Source organism: Schistocerca americana, chromosome 6 (assembly GCF_021461395.2).
Source record: "Schistocerca americana isolate TAMUIC-IGC-003095 chromosome 6, iqSchAmer2.1, whole genome shotgun sequence".
Classification (NCBI taxonomy): domain Eukaryota; kingdom Metazoa; phylum Arthropoda; class Insecta; order Orthoptera; family Acrididae; genus Schistocerca; species Schistocerca americana.
Genome location: NC_060124.1, coordinates 284,432,422 through 284,445,958, shown reverse-complemented (window position 1 = coordinate 284,445,958; position 13,537 = coordinate 284,432,422).

Sequence of the window (13,537 nt, the reverse complement as noted above, 5' to 3'; positions counted from 1 at the left end):
TTACGCAAACCAAAGCATAAAAACATCATTCAATAGTCATGTGGCATTTCGTAAGTCAGTAGCTCTCAACTCTCATAGAAAGACACTTGTCATAATCAGGTGTGCAGATGTAAAAATATTTCTCGTCATTTCATTAGGCATTTCAGTAAATATCATAAATTAAGAGCACAGTGTAATCGTATGTTTTCAAGTTCGACCGTGTCGTTTTTGCGGTGCTTTCTACAAAGGAATGTCAGAAGCGAGGTTAATGGCCTCTCTTTTTTTTCTACCTGTGCCGCTGAAAGGCTAATGGTTTTTTTTTTTTTTTTGCGGGCGGCTGTCGCTCAGGTGGGTGCCCGCGACGCATTACGTGCAGGTGGTCACTTAACTTTCTTACGGAAATATTTATGACAGCAGTTTCCACTACAGTGACAGTCTCACATAAGAATATTTCACAGGTCAAGAATTAGCGTTCCAAATCTGTAGAAACAGAACCCTATAAATATAACAGTGTCCAAAAAATTTTTCGTCGGCATTGTAATACATTCACACATGTACACACATTTCATAATTCTAAGTACGATTCTTGGTTTCCAACATCCTGTTTCACAAGTCAAGAGTCCCTACCCACTATTCATTACTCCTTACCTTATTACACATATACATATCCATCGACACTCGTCAATATTTCGTCATTATAAATATGAAGCATAATCAAATACCTCATATAGCCTCAGCCTATTAATCATAAACATACCTCAGCAGCATAATACACATCGTCGTCGTAAAAATAACATCATAACACCTCAGTCAAATCTCAAAATCGTCGTAGCTTCCTCCAATAATTAAAAAAATTCTCTGCTCGTGTCAAAAGTGTCATCTGCCTCAAACGTACTTTAAAAATCATGAATCCATACCAAATACATCATTCAAAGCTCTCATAGTATCACAATGGGTCCGAAAAAAATATGAAGAGTTCACACAGTACAGACAAAATACAATTTCGTAAGTGTGAAGTAATCCAACTCTGTAATTGCGTAAACATATGTCACTGATGTAATAAAAAAGGTTTATCTCTCAGTTAAATGATCAGATAGCTGTGTAATTTGTGTGTTAGAGAAATATGGTACCGATGTGTAAAGTTGTATAAGCAAATACCATATTAGCTAGGGTTCCTTGTGGTTGCCACACACATGGTACATAAAGTAAGCATGTACCCCCCTGAGGATAAATGTAATTATACCCTCAGGTGTTACAGATTACAGCAATGGAATGAAATGTATCACGGAAAACTTTCTTTGTAATTCAAAAAATCTTTAAAAATAAATGTTTTAAGTACAAAATTAATCACTCAAATACGTGTACTGTAGCGCTAAATGTGCGTCTTGTTGCAACATAATCTGTGTGGAAGTGTCGTAGTTATCGTCCTCCGAAAGCTAAGTTCTGCAGAAGTCAATGTACTTACCTCATAATACACAAAAGTGAAATGCTTTGCGTATAAATGTCTTAGTTATTACGCTTATTGCCGTGATGAAGAAAGTACTGTACTGTAACGTATTGTTGTGCTACGGAAAAGGCAGTCTCATTGTAGCTATACTACAAAAGTTACTACTAAAACCTGTTTTACTTTCCAGAATAAAACAGAAAACTGTGCAGATATAAAACAGAAACACTGCAAAAGCAACATTGTAAATTTTCACTCATTAGTAGCGTCGTGATAAAACCGTGTAGTTGTCACATAAACTAACCACTGTGTCGTCTGGTATCTCACAGAAAGTACTTTAAACCCAGAATGTATTTTCAAGTAAACCAAAATGTTGCATTAAAATCTCATTAGCAGTATTGGTAAATGTTCAAAGTATGTGAGCCTTATAGTCGTTACGTAATCGTGCAACTAACAAGCAAGAATGTACAAATACAACATTGTGTCGTCTGTTCACTATAACAATGGATTCGTAATTTCTGTTTAAAAATGTTCCCTAGGTTCTAGACTGGATATTTAACTTCAAACATTGTTGTATGTTAGCAGTTTCTTAAGTCTAACACAGCATACTAGTAATGTAAAGTGAAAAGTTTTATGGCAATGACAAAGTTAAAAAGCAGATTATCTCTCAATAAGCGGTTTTACATGTGAAGTGTGGTGCAATCCTTTACTCTTCATAGTACTCAGAGTTTGAACTTGAATGCAATTGTCAGGCGGTATACGTCGGTAAAGAATACTGGAATTTTTTCTCAAGGTTAGCGTCTATGTTATTTTTCTCTGAGCCACCTGGCGCACGTGGGTGCCTGCGGCGCGAGTCATTGTCTGTCTCTTTGTTGGCGCGCGTTGTTATTGGGATTAGGAGACCTAACTTCTACAAATTCGCCTTGCCGAGAGGGCCCAGCTCTGTTAGAATTCCGCCAGTTCTGATGAAATTCACGTCTGTCGTTTTGTCGGTAGTTTACATAGTTTCTTGTTTGTCGGTCATGTGGTGGAGAATTTCTCCCTGAATCGTAACTCCGCGCTGAACTGTTGCGTCTGAAATTATTCTGTCTCCCTTGATAATAATAGTTCTGATTACCATATTGTCTGTTTCTATGGTTATCTCTGTCATATTCATTACTACGGAAATGTGATCTTTCTCTGTAACTATTACTCTGCCAATGGTTGTCATATGGGTGGTGTCTGTTTTGGTCACGATTTGCGTTGTAAGAATAGGCTTGTCGTGGCCAGTTATTGTTTCTGTCGTCACGGAATTGTGACGGATGTGACCTGTAGTGATTGTTTTCCTGTTTTCGCATCCCGCGACTGTCTGTGTCAATTTCTAATTCTTGTAGGAGTCCCTGAAAAGCTTCAATGTCATCTTTGCAACGTCCTGCCAAAATAATATGTCGTAAATGTTCAGGCAATTTGAGTAAGCAAATGCGGATGAGTTCTGAGGGGTTGTATGGGTTTGAAAGATACTGATTCTTACGCAACATGTCTTCAAAATATTTGACAAGACTGGAAAATTCATATTGTTCAAAGTGTTTCATCATCATGATGCTATGTTTTACTCGGTCTTGTGTGGCTTGAGACCAATATGCTGAGAGGAAGGCATGGTAAAACTCTCCTTCACTGTGGCAATCGTGAATGACCGATCGCATTCTTACAGCTGGTTCATTCTCTAAGTAGCTACACATAAATTCTAATCTGTGTTCTAACGACCAGTTGGGAGGAAAACAATGAGAGAATTGACGGAGCCATGCTTGTGGATGAATGTCGTTGCCTGAATTCTTAAATGTTTTGAATTTACGTGTAGTAATGAACAGCTTATAGTCAAAATCATCATGTCGGCGAGTCGCATATCGGTCATTGTTAGGTCGTGTCGGCCGTTCCATATCAAAATTCGGTGCACATTGCCAATTTCTTTCATAACTTCCGAAATGCCCTGTGTTATTATTTTGTGGCTGTTCCGTATTTCTGTGTCCCTCTTCCCGTATTGGGGCGCGAGTATCCTCTGAAATACGTAATTCTTGTACTACCTGCGTCAACTGATCTTGTACTTCCCGGATTTCTCTTTTGTACTGTGTATTGATTTGATTTTGATTTTGTTTGAATTTTCTTATTTGTTCATACTCTTCTGTGTCAGTGAAGGCTACAGGTGTTGTGTTATTCAGATCATCATCTACCTTTGTAGATAAGTTAGTGAACTGATCTGAAAGTTCGGCTACTTTATCCGATAGTGAAATTATTTCCTCTGTATGTTTTTCTGAACCAAGTTTCAGAGTATCTACTGTGTCCTTTAAGTTTTCCTGAGTTTTTGCAAGTTGCGTAACCGAATCGGTAGATGCAACTGAGTCAATTTTAGCTTGCAAGGTGTCGTGATTTTCATGAACAATGGTTTGCAGTTCTTTTATGGCTGCTTCGTGATTCTGTAATGCATTTTCATGCCGCGAAAAAATAGGTTGAAAATGCTCACAAATTTGTGTTTTTACGTCATTACAGACTTTTTGACATTTCGATTCAATGTTATGTAACTCAGTAGTTAAATCTTCACGTGTTTGTTCAAGCGTAGTGTGAAGATTTTGCTCCATTTCGTCTAACTGTTGCTGTGTTTGTCTCTGGTGTTGTTCCATTGTGTCTAACTTTTGAAGATTTTGTCCCATTTGTTTCTGATTTTGTTCAAGTGTTGTGTCTAACTTTTGTAGCTTTTGTCCCATTTGTTGCATTAACTGTAATAACAATGCACTGGTGTCTGAAACATGTTCCTCAGTGCTTTTCGGCAGTGAATTTGCACCGGCAACATTCACATTTTGACAAGCGGAAAACGTGTCTTGACTCATTTGGGAAAACGGTGAGGACGCAAAACCTGAATCTACAGTATTTGCAAAATGGTGTCCTGTCATTTCGGATTCCTGAGGCGAGCTGTTGCCGACCGATCGATCGATAATGCTTCCCTCTTCACTAATTGTTTCACTGTCCACGCCATTGTTTGCCGCCCGCTCCATTTCCCTATGCACAATTACCAAATTACTACTTTGAACATCAGTTAATTCATTACTCGGTGGCGCTAACACACTGCTTTCATTTTCACTGTCATTTCTCAGTTTACTTTGGAGCCTAGTATTACGTTTTTCACACGCTATTATTGTCACAATATTTCACACGACAACACAGAAAAGCACAATTTGAAGAGCAAAAATAAGAGAACACATTAACATAGCACTGAAAATAATATCTAGTTAATTGCAGCTGCGAAATACTTGGTGCAAATCTACATGCATACCACAACTGTTTTACTGTACAACAATGAAAGTCTGCAACTACAAAGGAGAATTTCTCTACAATTACGCGCTAGCAATAAACAAAATCTACACTAATTACACAAACTACAACAAAAAATCAGAAGATTCCAGTGAAGTATCCTCGGCTAAGGGTCGACATATGTAACTTCCCCTTTTTACAATTATATACACGACTGTGCTTAAACTGACACACAATATTTTGTTAACGCAACGCAATCTGACTTTCAAAATTCCCTACAAAAGAATGGCCCTGACTAACATTAAACTATACCTTTCACAAATAACTTACCTCACAAAAATCTTCGCTGCTCAAGCTACTGCAATACAGCGAGCGCCACTACTGCCAGCTAAATAAAAGATTCAAACTATGGAAGGCACTAACTACTGATAGGGATAGTTAGCAAATGAAAGATATTAATAGAGAACAAACAATGTATTTACCTTGATATCATCATATATAAATATAGCAGTTCATGACAAATTTCAAAACTCCGCCATCTCTCTCCCCACATCCACCACTGCTGGCGGCTCACCTCCAACTGCGCAACGCTACGCGCTGTTCACAGCCAGCTGCCTAACACTACAATGGCGAGTATTACAATAATGCAAAGCAGCCACAGACTGCACACAGCACAGCCAGTGATTTTCATACAGAGGTGGCGTTACCAATAAAAAAACCTAAACAGCCTACTTACATAGAGAAAACACAAACAGCCTACTTACATAGAGAAAACATGAACAGCCTACTTACAGAATTAATATTCAAGAAGAAGAAAGTAAAAGTTTGCATTGGGGTCTATGCTGATGACACTAATTCTGTCAGAGAGGGCAAAACACGTGCAAGAGCAGTCGAACGGAACGAATAACGTCTTGAAAAGATCTCATACGCAAAACTTTAAAAAAGTAAGGCAGTGATTGTGGAAAGTAGTCAAATTAAATTTGGTGATGATGAGGGACTAAGAGCCTAAAAGTAGCAGTAGATGCATTTTCCTGTTTGGGCAGCAAAATAAATGAGTATCGCCGAAGTAGAGAGGAAATGAGATGAAGACTGGAAGCGGCAAGTACTATGTTTCTGATAAAGGGAAATTTTTTAACATGGAATAAAATTTAAACGTTAGAAAATTTTTCTGAATGTAGTCTTCTGGAATGTAGTCTCGTACGAAAGTGAAACTTGGACGATAAACAGCTCAGACAAGACGAGTGTAGAATATTTTATAATGTGGTGTCACAGGAGCTGTTGAATCGAAATGAGGAGAGATGGTGCAACTTGACTAAAAGCTTTTTCCTAGAGTCAGCAGATTCAGATGGCTGTAGAATGCAGTAGTTTGGCAGAGGTGAGTAGGCAACTGCAGGGTACGCTGAAGTGGAGAGTAATATCATAACTTTCCTCGGACTGTAAACAACAACAACAGCAAGAACATAGCCATCCGGAAGCAATTTACGAAATGTAGTATTACTAGGACGCTTTAATGATCATCAAGTTCATTCCGATAACGCATCTGTGATATTCTGTAGTTCCGATGTCCCGGTCACTCTAATTATCCTCGCAATATCTGAGTTATGAGAAAGTAACAGGCACTAGAGTAGTTTCCTGGCGCATGAAATCGTGCCTTCTTCGAGTTTCTAAATGTTGCTAACTGAATTTCTGTAGTCGTGAACAATATAGAGTCGCTAATAATGTTATCGTAGTACCTTATGGCATCGTATAAGCCACGAAAAACAACTTCATACTCTAATCCGTCAGCATATGGAGTAAAATTCCGAGTATTTTATTAATTTTGTATGAGAATATATCCCCAACCATTCTATCACATCAATAACATGACCCTCGAGGGTAATATACAAGAGCTTGATGATTACACCAATGGGACCCAAATTATGGTTTTCGGCATTCGAGCTTCTCTTTCCTGTTCCTACGCTTCTGCACTCGGAACAAGTACTTTGCTCCGATAATATTTGCTACTTACTGTCTATGCAGATGATATGTACACAGGGTGGTCAGAAACAGTCCGAAAACCTTTTAACAGTTCTGCAGGCCATGTTCTGTTGAGAAATAGTAAATTGTTAAGAAAAATTCGATACCTTGCGTCATTTACGACTTAATTAACTTTAAAGTTAGCCAATCAGGCCGTTGCGCGCACGAATTCAAGAGACCCGACAGAGGGGCCTTCATCAGACATGTTCTTCGTTTGGTGACCTAAAACCGAGCAGAGAGCGATACAAAAAATGGGCATGGGACGTTAGTACCCTTCAAATATTGTCGTGATATTTTACTACCGTTAATTCTCTGTTTACGACCTATTCATTTTGATTTCATAAGAAACTGTCGTGGTACAGTGCCACGACCTACTTGTCCGCATCTGCAGCTGAGCAGTTGGCGTGGCTGACTGCCATTCGGAGGAACTGGTTCAATTCTGGGTACACCCAGGGATTTATACTGCCTCGCTGAGCAGCCACCTGACTGAGAAGTACCCACTCCGAGGCCTGTACAGCCAACGAGGGCCATAAGAGCTATGTGCTAGCACCAGCTCGCTCCATTCCGCATCCACTGGCTGAGGATGACTACGCTGGTCGGTCGGTTTCCATTGGCCCATTGTGGCCGGAGCGCTGGAACTTTGCTTTTTTGCGTCATGACACACCCAAAAAAGGTAGGTTTTCATTTGTAATATTCCTCTATATCCCTGCAAATTAGCACTTATTGTGAACACTTTAATTTTCTGTATCGTAATGCTTTACTGAGACAACCAACATCAACTGGTCCTTGCATCCGATGAGGCCTCTCGCGAACTTCGCCCTTCATTTCACGTTTCCTCCTGTTCACCTCCGGGCGAAGGAAAATATTCAGATACCAGATAATGCGAAAATGGAAGAGGCAAATATTTTGGCCGGTTCCCGTCTCTTAATTAAGCGCATTTTTCGTGGAAATACTTGGCATTATTTGCGCGTCTACCGTGCCAACAAAACCATTTCAATTTACGATGCTCACAGCTGATTAGGCGCCGAGCAATATTTCCCGATACTTCTGCGCCTCTGCTGGGGCTGACAATTTTAATAAAAAAAATCAACAGAGATTCTTTCGCATTATGAGTTCCTTCCCTTGGCTCCTTTTTTTTTGTTTTTTTTGTTTTGTTCGTCGCTATCATTATGTGCCTTCCATTTTCCAACGCCCACATTTACGGCAAACGTCGCTATCTGCTCCTCCCAATCTGGAAACACGCAACGAAGTACATCCCTGGGCCTCGACAGTTGAAAACGGTGGACATCTGAAATCAAATTCCTGTGCAAGGGAGGCGAAACCGTTGCTCGCAGCTATTTTAATATTCCGTCCCTCAGGGGAAATGCAGGCCGCGACGCATATTTATGCTGGAGAGCTCAATTTCATGAACTGTCAAGACGCCGGTTATAAATTCCCAGCAAGAAATGTATGAATGCGCTGCCCGCCATTCTGCTGGCTGGTGTAATTGCGAAACGACGTCACGGGCACCGTGAGTATGAATAAGTAATGGCTGCTCATAAGTTCTTTTTAAACTCTTTGCTTCTATCTCCTTTTTTTTATTTTTTGCCTTTTAAACACCGAGTTTCGATCTGCTCGTGCCATTGTGAACTACAACAGGAGAATGGGTAAAAGCGTCTGCATCTGGCGCACGCTGGAACTTCAATTTGACCTCCAGTCGAGCAGAATTGCTTTACTGAGTTACATGCATGCGCACAAATTTCTTGAAATACAAAAAAAACCTCATGTCTGCGAAATGGTATTTAAAGCGGATGTGTCTGGTATCAATAAGATGAGAATATTCGACGTCAGACGAATGTCAGACGAATTGAGAACTCTACAGGCTGAAAAACGAAAAGCGAAATAAACATTAAAATAAGAATTAATTACGTACATATTCTGCTACGATCGATTGTATTTTGCTATTCACTTATTTTACGGAGTAACAATGGAGTCAATGTTTATAAGATAAGAAATCAAACTTAAAGCGTAAAAAGTTTTTTCAAGTTGTCCCCATTGTGAACTTTTACTTGTGTTTCAGATTCAAATACAAGAGGAACGTGTGTTTTCTCTGCTTATTACACAGACAGCCTGTACGTGATACATGGAAAGTAATGCTTCGTTACGACCCTAGGACATCTTACATTTTCTTGCAGTGTGATGACATCCGTTATACTTAGCTTTGTATTCTCCTATTCTCTTTTCTCAGTGTCTCCGGCATTTAAGTAGATCCTGTGATCATCATCAATGCCGCCACGTGTATTTACGCATGCTTGATATTGTCTGTATACAGATCTGGGCTCCCACGATGTCAGATGCATTATTCACGTGTATTTTAAAAGTGCAGGTGTTTGCCTCACCACATTGACATCATCTTGCTGGCGACAGACCACTGTTATTGGTGCTCAGCAAATTTAAGATGATTCGTGATGCTAGTTCATGTAATCAATTTCTAAATCAGCTGCAATTATCATAATATATTTGTAAAATAATTTAATCAAATCTCGGAACTTCATAATAAGCTAGGACATTTTACTTATACTCAAGCCCATGGAAAAATGTATGCTGATGTTGATACTAAACAGGCCTCTAAGAAAACTAGCTTAGCGAAAAGTGAAACAACGCATGAAAAATTCAAAATAGCGGAAAGAGCCCAATTGTATTACTGGGAAATCAAAAACATGCTCCTTTTTCCAACCAGTCAGACCAAGATACTAAAATGACACGTAAAAATGGTATTAAATTACACTATTCCCGAAAGACATTTTACGTACACATCAAACTACGCTCCGTTCCTCTCGCCTACTCCCTACCTCCAACCAATTTAAGAAAAAAACTCCAAAATACTGGAAGCAGTCCTGTGCTTTATTCCCTTTCACATCCTCTTTCCAACTAGTCACAGCGTAATAAAAATGAGGTATAAAAGCGGCGCCGATATGCAGTAAGAAACCTGTACTTGAAATTGAAAGATATTCATTTTCCGGCATTAAAATGACGTCCAGTTATACATTTTATGTACAGATACATACCACTGACGTGATATTAAAGTGATGCTAAGGTCAAAGTTATGCAGTATTTACATATTTCTGGCGTAATACTAACATGATTCTAAGCTCAAAGCTGTGTATTATATACTTAAAATGCATGGAGGTAAAAAAAGAAGGGAGGTGGCACTACAGACTTACGCTGTACGTTGTTTTGAAGCCAGAGTTCACATGGTTCATGTGGTGTCACCGCCACACACCACACTTGCTAGGTGGTAGCTTTTAAATCGGCCGCGGTCCGGTAGTATACGTCGGACCCGCGTGTCGCCACTGTCAGTGATCGCAGACCGAGCGCCACCACACGGCAGGTCTAGAGAGACGGACTGGCACTCGCCCCAGTTGTACAGCCGACGTAGCTAGCCACAGTTCATTGACAAATAAGATCTCATTTGCCGAGACAATAGTTAGCATAGCCTTCAGCTAAGTTATTTGCTATGACCTAGCAAGGCGCCGTATTCAATTGATATATATTATAGGAAGCATGTATCATCAAGAGCGAAGCTCTACAATTATGGATTAAAGTTAAGTATTCCAGAAGCTACGTACTTTTCTTTATAGCATTCATTACATATCCTGTTTCAGAACTCACGCCAGCCTGCGTGAGTTTAAGCGCGTGTCTTTCGGCTTCCTCTCATTGTGTCTAGGCTGTCTTGTCTAGACACAACATTTTTGGCGACGAGTCTCAAAAGAGGCTTTAGCGTTCGTATTGCCCTAATTTACTTGTGTCATGGCTTCGCCACAATCTCCAGATGTACTGTCCGAATTTTATCGCTTGCAGAATCAGCAGACGCAGGCGTTATTGGATGCCCTTGGACAGCTCGTCCAGGGTCAACGTGCAATGCAAAATGATGCGGCCGCCGCCGCTCCACCGCTACCGCAGCCAGATCACGCAGTTGCACCACCCATTCGTCAATTTCATGCGGCAAGGGAAAGCTGGACGGAACGGTCACGCCAATTTGGATTCCATCTCGCCGCCTACAGATTGCGGCAGGTAATGAGCGGCAGCCTCACTTATTGTCATGTGTCGGCGTCCAGACGTACCGTGTGATAGTGAAATTGTTTCCCCGCCGCGACGTAGCAACTCTGTCCTACGAAGAAATTTTGTCTGCATTGGATGCATATTTCAAGGAATCAGTCAATGTAGTTGCAAAACGGTATACGTTCTTTCGTACAAAACGTACGGCCAGTCAAACTAATCGGGAGTGGGTTGCAACTTTGCAAGGCCTTACTAGGGATTGTGCTTTTGCGTGTGAATGTGGACTCCCTTATTCAGATACTATGGTGCGTGATGCAATTGCACAGAACGTTTCTGATGTTCGTATACGGGAGCAAATTTTGAAACTAGCCAATCCCTCCCTTCAACAAGTGATAGACATATTGGATAGGCAAGACACACTTGACTTTGCTCAGGAATCGTTTGAACCTTCACCAGCTGTGTGTCACGTTAACCGGCCCGCTGGGCGAGCTGCACGGAACAGTAAACAGCCCTCGCGCTCGTCCACGCAGCTGCCGCCAAGCTCTCAACCACGTGTCCCGCGGCAGCAAGCAAATGCAGTGCATAAATCACGCTACTAGACATTCGCGTGAGAATTGCCCGTCACGCCACGCCATTTGCTTTTTCTGTAATAAAAAAGGACATGTTCAGAGTGTTTGCCACAAAAAGCTCAGATCGGACACTAACAACCATTCCAGGCCCTTTGCTTTGCGCCGGAATCGGAATCGAACCAAGAATACTCAGGCTCGTGAACCTTCGCCAATGGACATTCATGTAGTTAATTCCACTCCGCCCAGTGCCACTCTCTCTAAAAGTGAATGTGTGCGTCTCACAAAAAGTGTGCGTCGACGTCGCCGGAAATCACGTCAATTCGCGAGTGATTCTGTACCAGTGTCTGTTCAAATTGCATGAGACAGTCGCTCTTGTCGTCAGCAGAACAATAAACTTTTTGTAGATTTGGACTTTAATGGCAAGGTCATACCATTCCAGCTCGATACCGGACCTGCAGTTTCATTGCTCAATAAAGACACGTACAAACAACTGGGCACACCTCCCTTGCGTGCCACAAATGTTAAGCTAACTAGTTATTCAGGACAGCATATCCCAGTGTTAGGACAGTGCAGCCTTCTTGCAACATACAAGGGACAAACAAAACTTGTGTCTTTTTACGTCCTTCATTCTTCTTCTGCTGTGAACTTGTTTGGTTTAGATTTATTTCAGTTGTTTAACTTGTCTGTCCCCCCCATGAACCATGGACCTTGCCGTTGGTGGGGAGGCTTGCGTGCCTCAGCGATACAGATAGCCGTACCGTAGGTGCAACCACAACGGAGGGGTATCTGTTGAGAGGCCAGACAAACGTGTGGTTCCTGAAGAGGGGCAGCAGCCTTTTCAGTAGTTGCAAGGGCAACAGTCTGGATGATTGACTGATCTGGCCTTGTAACAATAACCAAAACGGCCTTGCTGTGCTGGTACTGCGAACGGCTGAAAGCAAGGGGAAACTACAGCCGTAATTTTTCCCGAGGACATGCAGCTTTACTGTATGATTACATGATGATGGCGTCCTCTTGGGTAAAATATTCCGGAGGTAAAATAGTCCCCCATTCGGATCTCCGGGCGGGGACTACTCAAGAGGATGTCGTTATCAGGAGAAAGAAAACTGGCGTTCTACGGATCGGAGCGTGGAATGTCAGATCCCTTAATTGGGCAGGTAGGTTAGAAAATTTAAAAAGGGAAATGGATAGGTTGAAGTTAGATATAGTGGGAATTAGTGAAGTTCGGTGGCAGGAGGAACAAGACTTCTGGTCAGGTGACTACAGGGTTATAAACACAAAATCAAATAGGGGTAAAGCAGGAGTAGGTTTAATAATGAATAGGAAAATAGGAATGCGGGTAAGCTACTACAAACAGCATAGTGAACGCATTATTGTGGCCAAGATAGATACGAAGCCCACACCTACTACAGTAGTACAAGTTTATATGCCAACTAGCTCTGCAGATGACGAAGAAATTGAAGAAATGTATGATGAAATAAAAGAAATTATTCAGATTGTGAAGGGAGACGAAAATTTAATAGTCATGGGTGACTGGAATTCGAGTGTAGGAAAAGGGAGAGAAGGAAACATAGTAGGTGAATATGGATTGGGGGACAGAAATGAAAGAGGAAGCCACCTGGTAGAATTTTGCACAGAGCACAACATAATCATAACTAACACTTGGTTTAAGAATCATGAAAGAAGGTTGTATACATGGAAGAACCCTGGAGATACTAAAAGGTATCAGATAGATTATATAATGGTAAGACAGAGATTTAGGAACCAGGTTTTAAATTGTAAGACATTTCCAGGGGCAGATGTGGACTCTGACCACAATCTATTGGTTATGACCTGTAGATTAAAACTGAAGAAACTGCAAAAAGGTGGGAATTTAAGGAGATGGGACCTGGATAAACTAAAAGAACCAGAGGTTGTACAGAGATTCAGGGAGAGCATAAGGGAGCAATTGACAGGAATGGGGGAAATAAATACAGTAGAAGAAGAATGGGTAGCTTTGAGGGATGAAGTAGTGAAGGCAGCAGAGGATCAAGTAGGTAAAAAGACGAGGGCTAGTAGAAATCCTTGGGTAACAGAAGAAATATTGAATTTAATTGATGAAAGGAGAAAATATAAAAATGCTTTAAGTGAAACAGGCAAAAAGGAATACAAACGTCTCAAAAATGAGATCGACAGGAAGTGCAAAATGGCTAAGCAGGGATGGCTAGAG